This window comes from Dipodomys spectabilis, unplaced genomic scaffold (assembly GCF_019054845.1).
Source record: "Dipodomys spectabilis isolate Male_0828 unplaced genomic scaffold, ASM1905484v1 ptg000085l, whole genome shotgun sequence".
NCBI classification, from domain to species: Eukaryota; Metazoa; Chordata; class Mammalia; order Rodentia; family Heteromyidae; genus Dipodomys; species Dipodomys spectabilis.
The window spans coordinates 3,093,628-3,110,033 of record NW_024870762.1 but is presented as its reverse complement, the minus strand read 5'-3'; the positions used below and the strand labels follow the sequence as shown (position 1 = coordinate 3,110,033).

Genomic DNA, 16,406 nt, shown 5'->3' with positions numbered 1-16,406 from the left:
TGACACTTCCTACTCAGGAGAACAAATGCATTAGATGAAAAGATAGGAAGACTGGTGAGAAGTCCAAGACTGTAAGTTTCAAGTTGCAGACATCTCCTGCCCGGGGAAAGCCCTGTTTTGAAAACTTGAGGGTGCCAGGTCTTCAGGCATCTACCACGGGATTACAAATCGGGAGAATTGCTTCTTATGGTAAGTTACACACCTTCTCTGAGCCTGTGTTTCTTCATTGGAAACAAGAGGCGGTCGTCATAGATGACCTCTATGTTCCCTCCCAGCTTTTTAATTTCCTTTGATGAGACTGGCTGGACTTGTTTGACTAGGGGGGGTGGGCGGGGCTCGCAGAGGCTCCTCCCTCAGCTGCTGCTCCCGCATCGGACACCAGAGGGCGATGCAGGCGGGTTGTGGTGTGTGTGGAGGGGTGGGACGGAGAAACAGCGTGCGATGGGCGGAGTTTCGTGTTGGGGAGGGTGGGGTGGAAATCTTCAGACGCCTCGGTGATTGGTCGCTGCCGGGCGGAAGGGGGCGCGGAGGAGGTGGGCCGAGGCGTGAGGCGTGACGTCACGGGGGCGGGCGGGCAGGGGGGCGGGGCCTGGCCGCGGAAGCTGTGACGCCGGCGCGGCCGCCGCGGAGCTGGGGATTAATGGGAAAAGTTTTGGCAGGAGGTGGAGGATTCTGCCGTGGAGGTTGCGGGACGCGGGCGGTGACGCGGGCGGCGGCCAGGACAGGTCAGTCTGGGACGGGGAAGTGGGCAGGCCGGCAGCAGAGGGGAGGCGGCTGGCCGGGCCGAGGCGGCCGGTGGCGCCGGGACTCCAGGCCTGCCCGGCGGGGCGCGGCGCGGCGCGGCGCGGGGTGGGGACGGTCGGGTCCGGGACGGCGCTGCCGCCAACACTTCCCAGCGCCCTGACCGGGGCCGCCTCGCGCCTGTCCTTGACCCTTGTGGCCCCAGCCCTCGGACCCCCGTGGCTGTGGAGCCCGACGCCACCCCCCCCCCCCCGACCCCATCACCCAACTCTGTGCCGCCTCGTGGCTCCGTCTCCTGTCGCACTCTCCTGACCTCTTCTTTCGTCGGGTGTCCCCAAGAGCTCTCGCCCTCTCCCCCGAGGCTCTCCTTGGAGGTCTCTGTCTCCTTGTTACCCTTGTCTCCTGCCTGCCTGCGTCCGCCCATCCTTGCCTTCCTCGCCCTCGTCTGCTCCCCTCTTCCCATCCCTGTCCCCTGCTTCTCGACTTGCCTGATCCCTCCTCCCTGGGTTACAGCTCTCCGACCTCTTCTTCAGGGTGCTGAGGCTTTTCCAGCCCCGTGCCTGCATCCCTGCCCCTGTACGTGAAGTCTCTTCTTACTTAGCCTGGCGACTTCCGCAGGCCCTAGTTTTGCTCTTCTGTCCGATTTCCATCCAGTAAGCTTCGTTCCCTACATTCTAGTCACCTCCCTAGGTCCCCCGCCTCTGCTCCAAGGAGAAGTGAGGGGCCACAGGCATTACTTTGCTTTCTCTTGGCTGACTGGCTGGATGGGTGGGTGGGTGGGGATGTTGAGTCCCCATTGACTTACAGGGCTGAATGTCTGAGATAAATAGAAGAGCGCAAGTATGTCTGTGGGAGAATTTCCTGGGTTGTTGGAATGGGGCTCTGTCCAATTTGTAGGCTGTGCTCCTCATAGCAGCTTTAATACTTCCTCTTTATGAGTCTGGCGACTTCCAGGAACCCTTGGGGAGAGACCGCGCTGAGTTGGGTGTGTGCCAAGGGTAGCCAGAGTTCTCATCCAACTCTGTTCCCCTTCCAGGAAACAGGATTCTGTGTCTTTTCACTAGGGATATGTAGAATACATTTAAACCATAATACTCCACCCTGTCTCTGCCCTCATTGGTACCTTCCACATACCACCCCATCCAGAAGTGTCTAGAAGCTGTGTCCCCAGAGAATGCCGTGGTCCTCAGCCTTCTTCCTCTGTACTAGTTTCCAGAACACTTTTTTTCCTGTTGGAGTTTTTTGAAATACATTGCTTGCCTGCTAGCCTCAGGGCTGTCAGTCCCTTTTATTATCTATCTGTGGCTTGAACTAATTTCTGATCTGCTCTGGTGTGTCTAGCCATCAGCCTGAGTGGACCTCTGGGGTCAGTTTCTGAACAGGCTGTCTTGCAGTCGTTTGTCTCCCTCCCTCCCTCCCTTTTTTCTCCCTTTGGGAGTTTAAATTCCTATGAATCCAAGAGGAAGGCTGGCACTGAACCCCATTCCCTGAGCTCTGGTGTGGTCTGAGGTGTCAGGTTGATATCTGCCTGGGCAGGTTGTGGGGTTACCAAGAATCTGAGTTGTCTCTTTGCAGTCATCTTGGGCTGGAGGGGAGCCCATCAACCACCTCAGTGCTAGGACTGAATGCTTAACCTGGAGAAGGTCCTTTGCACCTGCCTGCAGTTGGAGCTCTTTTAACACCTTTATTATTTAGTTTCAGCTCCGTTATTTGGCCTCAGCCCCTTGGAGAAATCCTTAGGAAATGAAGGCTCCTCTATTTGTGTCCCACCTGAGCTTGGAGGATTCTGAATGCATGACCCGCTCTCCTGTTTAGAAATGACGCCCTGTTGTTTCACTGGCTCCAGGTTTCTAGGTCTCCTCTTTTGAGGATCGCACTCCCTGTCTTTGAGCCAAAATTGGACACAGAATTGGCCACAGAACAGGCAATGGCAAAGAGCCAACTGAACCAGCCCAACCAGACCTCATAGCTCTGTAATCTTGTGCACTGACCCTTGGCCATGAAAGCTGCAGGATTGTGGGTGGCTAACTTTGAGCCAGTCCCCTTCTCTCCACTGACCCCCAGACTCCTCCTGCAGCCCTTGGGGAGATTATGGTAGAGTACACCCTGGGGCATCCTTTCTTCCTGTGGAAACCTCCCTCCAGGGTTTTAACGTGTCATCAGAAGAGGTTGAAGGTAGGAGGTGGGCAGGAATTTGGTCCCGTCTCTGGCTCCCCAAAAGGGAACTTGCCTGTTGAGCAGTTTTGTTCCTCCCCTGCGTTTGCTCTCAGCAGCGGAGCTCTGCACTGCAGCTCCAGGTAAGAGGCCTCAGGACAGGGCCTTTGCTGGGCCCCAGCAGCCCTGGCTTCTTAATAGTTTGTCCACTCTATGCGTGCCTGCGTGGGTCATCAACATTTCAGCAGTAACTATTTCAGTGCTTGGGTCAGTTTGTCCCTGCCAAAGGTGGGTAGGCAGACCTCTGGCGGTGTCTACTGCAGGTAACCAACTGCCTGCCCTTCTGTTTGTCCACCTTCCCTTTGCCGCTTCTCTGCTGCTTGTTTGTGTGTGCTTCATCCCACTCAGGAAGACAGCGTTCCACCCCTACCTGATCCCTTTTGCGCCTTCCCTGAAGGCCTGGTAAGAGGACAGGCAGTGTGGGCACTGGCCTTCTCTGGAGACATCTCAGCTGCCTGGCAGTTGTGCAAGTTGTCCTCAGAATGCTGGCATGTCCTGGGACAGTGCAGCTGTCTCTGTAGCGTGGCTCCTGTAGCCTCGGCTATATCCTGTCACCGAGGCCCACCTCCCTGGCCACTCCCCAGAGCCTGGGAAGTGGGACTGTGGAAGAAACCCCAGGAGCGAATCCCACTGTCCAACACGACCCACAGCAGAAACATTCTCTCTTCCTCTACCCATGACTCTGCCATGCCAGGCACTGGCTTATATTATGCCAGAAACCCTGTGCCCAGTGCCCCTGTCTTTGCCATGTCCCAGATTACCCAGTGGCTGTTTCTTGGAGATGGTTTGGTGTCTCTGAATGTTTTTCTTGCCTTTGGAGCCAGCGGGAGTGGCATGGAGCAGCTGGATTCCAGAGTGGCAGAGAAGAGCTGAGTACTTGGCTCAGGCCTGAAGGGAGAAAGTGGCCCTGGACTCAGGTTTCAGACATGTGGGTCTTCCTTAGCAGGTAGTTCCCGGCCCTCCCCTGGCTGGTGACTGGCTATGACTCCGACCTGTCTGTGGGGCTTCACGAAGGAGTCAGGCATGACTCAAGGTGCTTCCATTTATAAGTTGCCACCCATGTCCGGATGTTGAGCACTACCTCGTTCTTACCTTGCCAGCTCCTTCTGCTCCACCCTGGTAAACTCAGCCAAGCCAGTGTCTGCTTGCTTGGAAGTACACAGATAACTTCCAGGATTGGGAAATGATTTGCTGACTCAGGCTCGGGAGCATGGAGGAGCTGGCTGCCTCCAGAGAGCTCTGAGCAGGGAACCGCTTTTCCAGAGCCTCTCAGCTAACACTGTGGATTTCTTTATCTCCTGCAGTGCTGTGTGGTGTTTGGGGCATGCTCGTGGTACTTACTCAGTGGCTTCTGCTCACCAACAGATGAAGACACACTCACTGTAGAGGTAATCCCATTTCCCTAACTCTCACGCCCAAGCATCCAGACTTGGATCCCACTTGATGAGGAAGTAATTGGCTAGGTCTCAGTCCTGGATCTCAGATGCCTGATGTAACAGACACTCATTGATGAGTAGCCAGTCTCTATGGTTTTTCAGGAGCATGGAGATTTTTTTTTTTAACTCTTGAACCTTCTAAAAAATAAGTTCCACAAAAACAAGGTCTTTGTTTCCTGTTGTGTCTAAGACTCTGCCTGGCACAGAAGAGACACCTGTGTAAATGTTTGTTGGGTGAATAAATATACTTTCTTCCTGCCTGGAGGGGTAAATAGGATGCTTACTCACTAAGACAGTGCCCGTTATTCTCTTTCTCTTAGGGAGTTTGTTTTCTTTTCTTTTTTTAAAATTGGTCCTGGAGCTTGAACTCGGGGCTTAGGTGCTATCCCTGAGCTTTTATGTTCAAGGTTAGTGCTCTACCACACGAACCACAGCTGGACTTCTGGATTTTCTGGTAGTAATTAGAGATAAGTATCTCATGCACTTTGATGCCCCGTCTGGCTTTGAACCACCACCCTCAGATCTTAGCCTCCTGAGTAGTTAGAATTTCAGGCGTGAGCCACCTGTGTCTGGTAGAATAAATTTTTTGTTGTTGTTGGTTGTGGAGCTTAGACTCAGGCCTAAGCATTGTCCCTGAGCTCTTCTACTCAAGGCTAGTGCTCTACCACTTTGAGCCACAGTGCCACTTCCAGTTTTCTGGTCTCTGGCTTTAAACCACAATCTTCAGATCTCAGCCTCCTGAGTAGCTAGTATTACAGGCATGAGCCACCAGTGTCCAGCAGAATAGATATTTTTGAGTGCCATGTAACACAGGCACTTGGGAAATGGTAGTGAGAGGCCCATTCGGTCTCTGTCCCCTGAGTCTGTGCTCTGTTGGTGCTTGTGAGGCTTGATAAACTTGTGTCTTCCATCTCCTCAGCAGCATTGGAACAATGCTGTGGGCTTCCCTGTTCTCAGGATGCTGGACAGGTTTTACAAGCTCTCAGAAGGAGCGCTCCGGGGAGTTTGAGGTTCATTGTTCTGGAGACTTGGGAGGCTGGGTTTTGGTGGGTCCCTGCTGGGGGTCAGGGGAAACATGGCCTCCTGTTCATTTTAATCTCTGAAGTTTAGTGGATTCAGGAGCTGTTTATGGGCTTCATTTCCCTTTCTCTGCCTTCCACGCCCTGTGGGTTTTCCTGTTGCCATACATGGTGGTATGCCCACCTGTCCGTTGGTCTTGGGGGTCAGGAAGGTCCAGGGCAGAGAGGAAGAAAGGGAGTGGAGGCTTCTGAGGTCCCCTGCAGGGCTGGGCTGGAGTCCCCAAGCAGGGAGAGCTGCACTGATCTGGCTGGCCTTCATGTGCTCTGCGGAGCACAGTGGCAGCCATTGTATCCATCCTGGACCAGGTCCAGTTCATCCCTGAGCACAGGTTGCAGATCTAGCTAGTTGTTGTACTTGTATGGCACAGGTGAGGCTGTGTTGCCTTGTCATGTTTTTCTGTGTTCATCTCCAGTTCAGGCATCCTCACTAAGGTCCTTCCTGTGGGTGGGGTGCAGTGACTAATGTCTCAGGCTAGTCTAGGGCTGAGGAGCGTAGGAGAGAAGACAGGCAGGGTTTTAGTCATTAGAGAGAAGTGGGTGCTCTGAGCATGAAGTGTGAAGAGGGTATGAGCTTAGACAAGCAAGTTATTCCCTGGGGCTAGCTTGTCCCTAAAGAAACCAGGTCTCACCAGATCTCACACTGGTTTGGGAGGACACATGGTTGGTTTTGAGCTCAGCTTTAGAAGACTGTGAAACAGCCAGTCTCCCTTGTTTCCCTCAAGACACCTTGAACTCAGAGCCTTGTGCACTCACTGGCATTCTCACTTAGCTTTTTTCAGGCGTAGTTGGCACTCTCCTACTTGAGCCATGCCTCCTTACTGAGTGGCTGGGCCCTGATGGCTCATGCCTATAATCCTAGCTTCTCAGGAGGCTGAGATCTGAGGATGGCAGTTCAAAGCCAGTTCAGGCAGGAAAGTCTATGAGACTCTTTTTTTTTTTTTGCCAGTCCTGTGGCTTTGAACTCAGGGCCTGGGCACTGTCCTTGAGCTTCTTTTTGCTCAAAGCTAGCACTCTACCACTTGAGCCACAGCGCCACTTCCGGCTTTTTCTGTTTATGTAGTGCTGAGGAATCGAACCCAGCGCTTCATGCATGCAAGGCAAGCACTCTACCACTAAGCCACATTCCCAGCCCCGTCTATGAGACTCTTATCTCCATTTAACCACCAGAAAAATGAAAGTGTAACTGTGGCTCAAAGTAGTAGAATGCTGGCCTTGAGCAAAAGAGCTCAGGAACAGTACCCAGGCCCTGAGTTTGAACCCCACAATGACCAAAATAACAAAACAACAATGAAAAATGAACATACTGAGTATACAACTAATTGATGATAATAAAAATGTGGGAAAAAACTTGAGGATCTCAAGAGATTCAAAGTTAACACTTGAGAAAAAATTACTAATTTATTAATTTCTTTAATATAATAAGCCCATTACATGTTAATAATGAAATTGTGGGACTGGGGAAATTGTCCAATTGGTAGAGTTCTTGCCTAGTGTACATGAGGCCCTGAGTTCAGTCTCCAGGTACCACCAAAATGAATGAATAAATGATATTTTAATGAAAAAAATAGGCCCTATTTCCCAGAATTATTGAGAGAAGTGACATTTGATATTTTTGCTAATGTCTTTTGACTAGTCTAATAAATGGTAACTGAATTCTTACACTGCCTTCCATATTCAGTCTCTTATGTATGGTTTTTTTTTTTTTGGGAGCATAGGTAGAAAATGTGGTCTCACCCTGTTAAGTGGTTTAGAAAGGGAAGAGTTGTCGTGTTTAGTTGTTGTTGTTGTTATGCCGTTACTGGGGCTTGAACTCTGACCCTTGGCACTCTCTTAGCTTTTTGCTCAAGGTTGGTGCTATACTACTTGAGCCACCACTCTACTTCAGGCTTTTTAATGGTTAATTGCAGATCAGAGTCTCACGGACTTTCCTGCCCAAGCTGGCTTCAACTGTGATCCTTCAGATCTCAGCCTCCTGAGATTACAGGTGTGAGCTAAAGGCCATTCATGGGTCTGTTTTGTGCTTTGACAGTGTCTTTTACTTTGAGTTGGCCATTGGGAAGTGTTGGTACTTCCAAATGTTGACGCCTGTCATTATATATTTAAAAAGTCATGTTATTTTATATTATCATTGATTGCACATGTCATTTTACAATATCAAAATCATGTTCATCGATAGTCCATTGATTGTACCCAAAAGTCTTCATGTGTTGAGAGCTGTTGGGCTTTTCACAGTATGGATACAAAAGCAGGCTCAGCTGGTTCTTACTTGGAGTCTCCGTTGCTGCAGTGGGATGGAGGCTGGGCAGTGAGTGTCACCTGAAGGGGAAAGTAGAGAAGGGTTGGGGGGGGGGAAGAGGAGAAAAAGGAGTCTAAGAAGATGGGCAGCGTCACCTGATTGTTTGTCTTCCTGCCTCATTGACTGCCACTTGCTGCCGGCTGTTGACCAGCCTCTTCACATGTCCCGTCCGTGTGCCTCACGGCTGGATAGCTGGGCTCTGAGTGGAGCATCCCCAAGACAGCGTATTGAAAGATCCAGGCAGAATGGCAAAGTTTCTCATGCACTAGCCTTGGCAGTCACTCATGACCCTCTTGGTCATAGGACCAATTCACAATGAGAGGACTGCACTGTGGTGTAGCTGTGAAGAGCTTGGTCCATTGGGGAAGGAAAGGGGCCTTTTGGAAACCAGACACTAGTAGTGTCCTTAATGTGAGGTAACCTGTCCTGTAAATGAATTCTTTCCAGGAAAAGTAGGTATCTTCTCATCATTCCCATTCCTGAAAACAGCTATCAGGACATTCCTAGAAGGTCCATAGAAAACACTGAGTTTGTACTCTGTTCTTTGGGCAGTGGGGCGCCATTGATAGTTTTGGATCAAGGAGTAGTAGTGTTCATATTGCAGAAAGATAGAATGGAGGCAAAGAGAATGGGTAGACTACTTCAGTGGTTTCTAAGAGAATTCTTCCTCTGATTAAATCTGAGTTTCTCAGGGTGCAGCCAAGTGCACTGATTTTGATCTATGGGCAACACAGATTAAGTACCTGAGGCTTGGGAAGGGTGGCCCCTCCCCCATTTAGAGTTATTGATGCATGGAAGATATGAAAGAATTCACCAAAGTTGGGCAATTGCACCTAGGTTTTATTAAAAAGTTAAACATATGCAGGCACAAGTGACTCACACCTGTAATCCTAGCTTCTCAGGAGGCTGAGATCTGAGGATCACAGTTCAAAGCCAGCCTGGGCAGGAAAAGCAGTGAGACTTTTTTTTTTTGTCAATCATGGGACTTGAACTCAGGGCCTGGGCACTACCCCTGAGCTCTTTTGTTCAAGGCTAGCACTCTACCACTTTGATCCACAGTTCCATTTCCATTTTTTTATTTGTTTTTTTGAGTGGTTAATTGGAGATAAGAGTCTCATGGGGGATTTTTCTGCCCAGGCTAGCTTCGAACTGCTTTCCTGAGATCTGTTTCCTGAGTAGCTAGGATTATAGGCGTCAGCCACCAGGGCAGCTATGAGACTCTTATCTCTCAGGGCCAGCACTCAGGCCCTAAGTTCAAGTTCCATAACTGACCAAAAAAAAAAAATTAAACATGAATACTAGCTCCTGGTGGCTCATGCTTGTCATCTTAGCTATTCAGGAGACAGAGATCTGAAGATCACAATTCAAAGCCAGCCTAGGCAGGAAAATCCATGAAATTTTTTATTTCTAATAAACAGGCTCAGAGGCTGAGAATATGGCTATAGTGGTAGAGTGCTTGCCTAGCATGCATGCATGAAGCCCCGATTCCTCAGCACCACATACATAGAAAAAGCCAGAAGTGGCACTGTGGCTCAAGTGATAAGAGTTAGCCTTGAGTACAAGAAGCTCAGGGACAGTGCCCAGGCCCTGAGTTCAAGCCCCAGGACTGGCAAAAAAAAAAAAAGGTAAAAGACTAACCTCAGTAGGTGCTGTTTTTCTCTTTTCTGCTGAGCTGAGTATAGCTTGGGGGACAGATGTCTTTTTGAAGCACCCCCTGCCCCGATCTCAGGCTGGGGCCCAGGGGCAGCCTTCTAAGTGGCCACCTCCCCCACTTTGCTGCATAGGCCCTGGCCACAGGGCCATACCTGACAGCCCCTTCTTTTCCTTTCTAGTCCATTCTTTAGCATCTAACTGGGCCTGGCCCTGTTGCCATCTCAGCAACTCCCCAGAAACCATTACCAAGCTCTCCACAGCTAATGGAAGCCCAGCTTTGAAAGTGCTCTCTCAGGGGGAGAGCACCTCAGGGAGAGGCTTTGGTGCCCTGGGATACACCTGTGCTTAAGCAGTCTTCCCACCTTCCTGCTAGTATTGTATGGTAACCTAGATCCAAACAGATCACCAGGCCTGGCATTTGTAATCCTGTAACTCTTGACCCTTTCTACTCCTTTGACACTTCCGGGTCCAGGCTGCATGCCCTCTGAAGTACAGTTACTTGGCTCTACTCCAGCAGCAGGACACGCCAACTTGCTGTCCTGGTAGCAGCGTTGGCTGAGCAGGCCGGCTGCCACAGCGGCTGGGGCCTGCCCTTGCCTCAGAGCTGTACTCCCATTTCTAAACAAGCAAGCACAGGGATACTTTCCTCAGTTTCCCTCAATTGCCCGAACCTGTATCATGGAGCTTCTCAGCTCAGCATGGTAAATGTATTGGCTGAGCTGTTGATCTGTCAGGGGGCATCCTGTGCACCATGGGGTGTCAGCACCACTCCCAGATCTCTAGACAGTGCTTCCTCCCCCTGATTGAGAGCCACTTAACATTTCCCCTGTAAATACCCACTGGGATCATAGAGGTCATAGAGGAGTGAGCTCGGTGAGGGAGCAGCTACTCTTCCCCCATCCCCTCACTGGGCCCTCCCTTGAGGGGTTTGGGCTAGAGCAAAGCCACAGCCTGTTCCCAAAAGGGAAGACTATGATGGCCACGCCCCACATGCAAAGCCATCTCCAGGCTGGTTGTTTCTCAGACTATGCTTCCCCCAGGCTTTCAGTGTACAGGAGACTTGCTATGACCTGGCATGCAATATGACCGACGTTGTCAGGTGATCAGGACACCCTGACCTCACACATCTTCCTCTCCAACCCCACATGGGTTCTCGGACCCTTGTCCCAGGCAGTGTTTATTTATTTATTTGTTTATTTGGCCAGTCGTGGGGCTTGAACTCTGGGCCTAAGCACTGTCCCTCAGCTCTTCAGCTCAAGGCGAGCGCTCTACCACTCCAGCCACAGTGCCACTTCTGGCTTTCTGGTGGTTTATTGGAGATAAGAGTTTCACGGACTTTCCTACCCGGGCCAGCTTTGAACCATGATCCTCAGAACTCAGCCTCCTGAGTAGCTAGGATTACAGGCGTGAGCCACTGGCACCCAGCCACAGGCAGTATTTCTTTTTTTTTTTTTTTTTTGGGTCCAGTCATGAGGCCTGAACTATGGGCCTGGGCGCTGTCCCTCAGCTCTTCAGCTCAAGGCTAGTGCTCTACCACTTGAGCCACAGTGCCATTTCCGGCTTTTTTCTTTTTACTTATGTGGTGCTGAGGAATCGAACTCAGGGCCTCATGCATGCAAGGCAAGTGCTCTACCTGAGCCACCTTCCCAGCCCCTCCAGGCAGTGTTTCTAAAAGAAAGCTTATCTACCACCCTGGGCTGGCCCACACCATTTCATTGTAGCTCGCCACCCTGTAAAAGCCTTTGGGACAGTGTAGAGACTCATGAGTCCTCGAGGAGTCGCTGCTTGATCCTCTGCATGTGTCCTGGGTGAATTCCCAGGGATATGTAGGGGTCTGTATCCCAGGATATAGGCAAGGAAGATGAGATCCTATCTGAAAAACAAGCTGGGCATGGCTCAAGTGGTAGAGCACCTGACTAACAAGAGCAAGGCCCTGAGTTCAAGCCCCAGTATTCCCTTATCCTAAAAAAGAAAATAAGAAATAAAAGCAGTTAGAGCAAAAGAAAGACCTGGGCTCGAAGACACCACCGAGGTTCCCTGGCTGATGTCTTCTATGTACGTGACATCTTCCATGTAAGCTTGTTTCCTTCCATGCCCTTCATGTTTGCTTGCTCAGTGATAAGCTAAATAATGTCTCCCAAAGTCACTGAGGCCAGCATTCCTAGACCCTGTGAATATCGTCTTCTTTGACAAGACCGACTGCAGATGTGCAGGTGAGGATCTCAAGAGAGAGCTCATCCTGGATTAGCTGGTGGGCTCTAAATGCAGTCAGAGTTCTTAGAATAGGGCCATAGACAGGTCTGACACAGGAGAAAGAAGGTCACTGTGACCTCTGTAGTACGATGAGACAATGCTGGCTTTGAGGACAGTGGAGGAGGCCAAGGAATGTAGTTCTGGAAGCCGGAAAAGGCAAGGAAGCAGGTTCCCTCTGAGACCTCGGGTGGAAGTGTGTGTCTGCCAACAGGGTGGCTTTGGTCCAGTAAAAGTAGTGTTGGCCTTCTAACCTCCAGAACGCTCAGGGGAATAAACGTGTTCCATTTTAAGCCTGTAGGTTGGTAATAATTCATTACAATCACCAGAAAACTAATACAGGGTTCACCTGCCTCCAGGCTCAAGTGAGATGCTTAGTTCAAGATGCGCCTTTGGTGGTGCATTGGCCCAGTCTTTCCAAACAACTGGAAGACAATGTGTCATTTTAGGGGTCATTTCAGGGAACCCTCAGAATTTCTTTGGAGTGGGAGGGGGGAAAAAAGCTTCTCTTACACCTTTAATCAGACCAGGACTGAAGGCTTCCTTTCCCCTTGCTTGAAGATCTGGGATTAAGTCTCACACCACTTCCACCTCCCCCTCTCCTCCTCTTCCGTTCACTTATTCAACAGGTATTTATTAGGTACCTCCTGTGTTTCTAGCACAGGGAATAAAAATGTAAAGAAAACAAATATTTAAAAATTCCGGGCTGGGTGCCCATGGCTCACGCTATAATCCTAGCTACTCAGGAGGCTGAGGATCATGGTTCAGAGCCAGCCCAGGCAGGATAGTCCCTGAGACTCTTATCTCTAATAAGCCACCAGAAAACTGGAAGTGGTGCTTGTCTTAAAGTGGTAGAGTGCTAGCCTTGAGCTGAAGAGCTCTGGGACAGCGACCAGGCCCAGAGTTCAAATCCCAAGACCAACCAAAAAAACAAATGAAAAAAAACCACAAAAATTCCTGCCACTTGTGTGGTAATGTGTGCTTGGGGTCCCAGCTACTCAGGCAGCTGAGATAGGAAAATGCTGGATCCTACTTCAAGCCCAGCCTGACCACATAGTGAGATTCCCATCTCAGAACACACTCCTGCCCATAGGGTAGTGGGGTGGGGAAAGGGGACAAATGCATCATGTTATATAGAAAAAATAAAACCCTGACAGTCAGGACCAGTGGCAGGTTTAAATAGATAGAAGTGGGGAGGGGGCTCCCCAGTAGGTGACATTGAAGCTGAAGGAGGAGAGAGCCATGGTGGGGAGACGCACAGGTGGAGGGAGGGCGGCTACAGCAGCTCCTCCACCCGTGGGAAGCCCATGGTGTCAAAACACATTTAATGCCATGAACACTACAGCGTAGCTTAGCAACACAGTACATGTGCGCACAAGTTCATTCTCTCTTTCTGTCTCTCTCTCTACTTTTATTTTTATGGAAATAGTGCTTGAACCCAAGGACGTATTCATGCGTGGTCAGCACTCCAGCAAGCAAGCCACAAGCTCTTTTCTTGGCATTTTGCACCTGGGCCAGCCTGTCACGTGACCCTCCCTGGCTCTGCCTTCTGAGTAGCCGGGATCACAGGGGTGTGCCACCCTACCCTGCTCCCTTCACAGTGTACTTTGGCGTGTGGGTTGTTTACCTTCATGGTTCTCAAGGCTGACTGGGAGCCCAGGCTCACTACTGCCAGCATCTAAAACGCACATCGATCAAGTGTGGTTCGCAGAGGGCTCTTGCTTACTCTTGCAAATTGAGCAAAATGAAGTCAAGCCCCTGTCATTTCAGGTCTGTACAAAGGCCCCTAGGCGGAACTCTGCTGATATGTTTGACAACTGGCAGAGACTGGGAGGGGGAGAGTAGAAGGGGATGAAGTCAGAAACTTAAGCCCTGTGAGACCTTTTGCTTCACTTACCCTGCGTTCTATCTTCCTCCTCATTTCACCTCTTGATTTTGATGCCTGTGTTCCCCGTGTCCTTCCTGTAGAATATTTGTCACTATCTCAACCGGTAATAACCAGTTGATTTAGAACATTAGAAGGAAGTAAAGCAACTTCCTATTCCTGAATAGTAAAGGCGGTTCCACTGCTGTGCTGGTGTGGGGCAGGTGCTGGGACAGTGGGCCGCTCCCCCCAGGCCGTTCTGTGTGGGGGTCCTCACCTCCTTCCCCTCCCACAGATGCCACCTGAGGCACTTTCTCAGCCCCCTGATCCACCTCTCCCTCCCTAAGCAATACCACTCTCTGTGTTTTCCCCAGCCTGGTGGCTGCACATGTGTGGCCTTCCCTATGTCCCCCAGCACTGGCGGCCACTGTCCACAGGCTCTGCCTCAGCCTCAGCGGTGGCCCTGCTCCCATGTGGTGTAGATAACTTAGGGGAACCTTTCCTGAGCAGGATCCAGCTCTCCCAGAGCCACTTTCTCTCCGAGGACAGCAGCTTGAGCCTTGTTCTCGCCTTCAGCTCCCATCGTGCAAAAGCATTGCCTCAGATGATGGTACTCATGACTGGTACCCTTCAGTGCAGTCAGTCCTCAGTCCAGATGGGCCCATGAGCCACAGGCAAAGGCCAGCGCCCCAGAAACTGGCTCTTTGATGGCCTGCATCATCAAGGTGCAGTCTTGGGGCTTGAACTCAGGGCCTGGGTACTGTCCCTCAGCTTTTTTGCTCAAGGCTCATGTTCTACCACTTGAGCCACACCTCTACTTCCAGCTTTTTGGTTGTGCTCAAAAGACTGGCACTCTACCACTTGAGCCACAGCAACTACTTCCAGCCTTTTCTGTTTATGTGGTATTGAGGAATCGAACCCAGAGTTTCATGCATGCTAGGCAAACACTCTACCACTAAGCCACATTCCCAGCGCAGAGTAGCCTTTTCAAAAAGCAACACCAGTCCCTATCTAGGGAAGGCATTCACAGGAACAGCGGGAAAGGTAAGCCATTCCCAGCCTTGGCCCTTCCTTGCTAAGCTCAGTGGAGACAGCAGACTTTGAGCTTTGATGGATGTTGGTGGGCTTTTCCCAATTGCTTCCTCCTCACTGCCCTTCCTGTCCTGAGAATCTAGGTAAGGCTCCCTTTTCCTACTTCGTCATGGCGTATTATGATGGAGTTCTTGCTTACATTCTAGACTTCGTGACTGCACAGGGAAGAGCTGGGCTGGTTGTGTCCCTTTTATCTCAGAGCCAGCCCGTAGGACTCAGGTGCAGTGAGTAGTGGGGCTGCGCTCCATGGAGTGCACTGTGCTCATCACGTGGCCTAGTCCACACTGCAGCCAGGGGAGGAATCGTTCTACGGATGAGGAGACCAAGGCTCAGACTGTGCTTAATGCTGCACGATGTTAAAGAGTTGTAATTTTTGTGTGTGTGCCTGTCCTGGGGCTTGAACTCAGCGCCTGGGTCCTGTCCCTCAGCTTTTTTGCTCAAGGCTCATGTTCTACCACTTGAGCCACACCTCTACTTCCAGCTTTTTGGTTGTTAATTGAAGATAAACGTCTCATGGTCTTTTCTGTCCAAGCTGGCTTCAAACCGTGATTGTGAAATCTCAGCCTTCAGAGTAGCTAGAGCTACAGGCATGAGCCACAGGCACCCAGCAAGAGCTGCGATTTGAACCCAAGTGGTAAAAGTGTGTGTCTTTGCCTATCCCATCACAGGGCCTCAGAGGCAGGCTGACTGGCTAAATCTAATTGTTCCAATTTGGAAAGGACCGTCTTGACTGGCCAGACGGGTGATTTTAGAGAATAGCAGCTGCTTGTTGGTTCCTGAGCAGAAGCACAATTTTGGCTGGCCTTGAGGCCCCTGCAGGGTCCCATTTGAGGTCATTGGGCAGAGGAGGCCCTGTGAATGTTTGTGTTTAGTGGCTCCCTGGATCTGTTCCAAGACACAGATGCTCTGGAGAACTGTACGGAACTAACCAGCCAACTAGCGGGCCAGGCCTTTCAGGTGGGAGGGCAGGCTCTGTTCCTGGCCCCAGTCAGCAGTTTTAATGTGGGGTAGGAAGAGGGAAAGGTGGCTCTTGGGTGCACCTGTACCTTAGGGAGGGAAAGAGGGTAGCAAGAAGCTGGTGCGGGGTGGGGGGGAAGAGAGGTAGGGAAACTGCCTTCATCAGATTCACCCTCGGTCCAAGCTTTATCCTGCAGACTGGCCCCCTCCTCCCTCTTCCTCTTTCCCGCCGCCAGCTGGGTGAAAGTTTTGTTCTTGTTTTATAGGGAGGCATAGGCTCAGAGAGGTCAAACAGCATGCTAAGTGGCACAGCCAACAGGTGACAGACCTGGAGTCTGAGCCTTTCGAACCATCTGTTCCTAGTTCAGGAACTGCACTCTTCCTGCCAGTGTCACCACAGCCCAGAGGCCTGAAGGCTCTTGAGAATCGTGTGTGCAAGTGTGCACCTACCAGCCTGTGTGCAGGGCTGAAAGCCATCAGCACCAGAGGCCTGTCCCTCTCCATGCTCGGCCTAGACCTGCAGGGCCGGCTGTGCTCAGCCAGCAGCGGCATTGTTTGTTTCCTTTCTTGCACCCTGCCACCCCTCGTTTATTTTTAGAGGCCTTTTTCTATTTCAGTTCCCATTTCCTGGCCTGGAGGCAGGGATGGAGTTGGGATCCAGAAAGGGTGGTCATAAGTAGCACCGCGGCAGTGGTTCTGCCGGTCCCTGGGGCCCAGGGACCTTGAAGGGCAGCCAGGAGGGAGATGACCACACTCTTGTCCTGGAGCAGAGCAGTGCCTGTGGCGCGCTGTAACTCGACCTCGTTGCCTCTTAGGGTGAGGAC

General features: G+C 51.1%; 1 protein-coding gene across 2 annotated transcripts in view; it reads left to right on the top strand.

Annotated features, from left to right (window-relative positions):
• The first annotated feature begins 598 nt into the window (after positions 1–598).
• Ppard (peroxisome proliferator activated receptor delta) overlaps positions 599–16,406 on the top strand; it is a 58,645-nt gene continuing 42,837 nt past the window's right edge. For both annotated transcript variants that reach the window (XM_042684305.1, XM_042684304.1), the window contains exons 1-2: positions 599–725; positions 4,260–4,343. The gene's annotated coding sequence lies outside the window, so the exon portion shown is untranslated. The remainder of the gene's footprint in view (positions 726–4,259; positions 4,344–16,406) is intronic.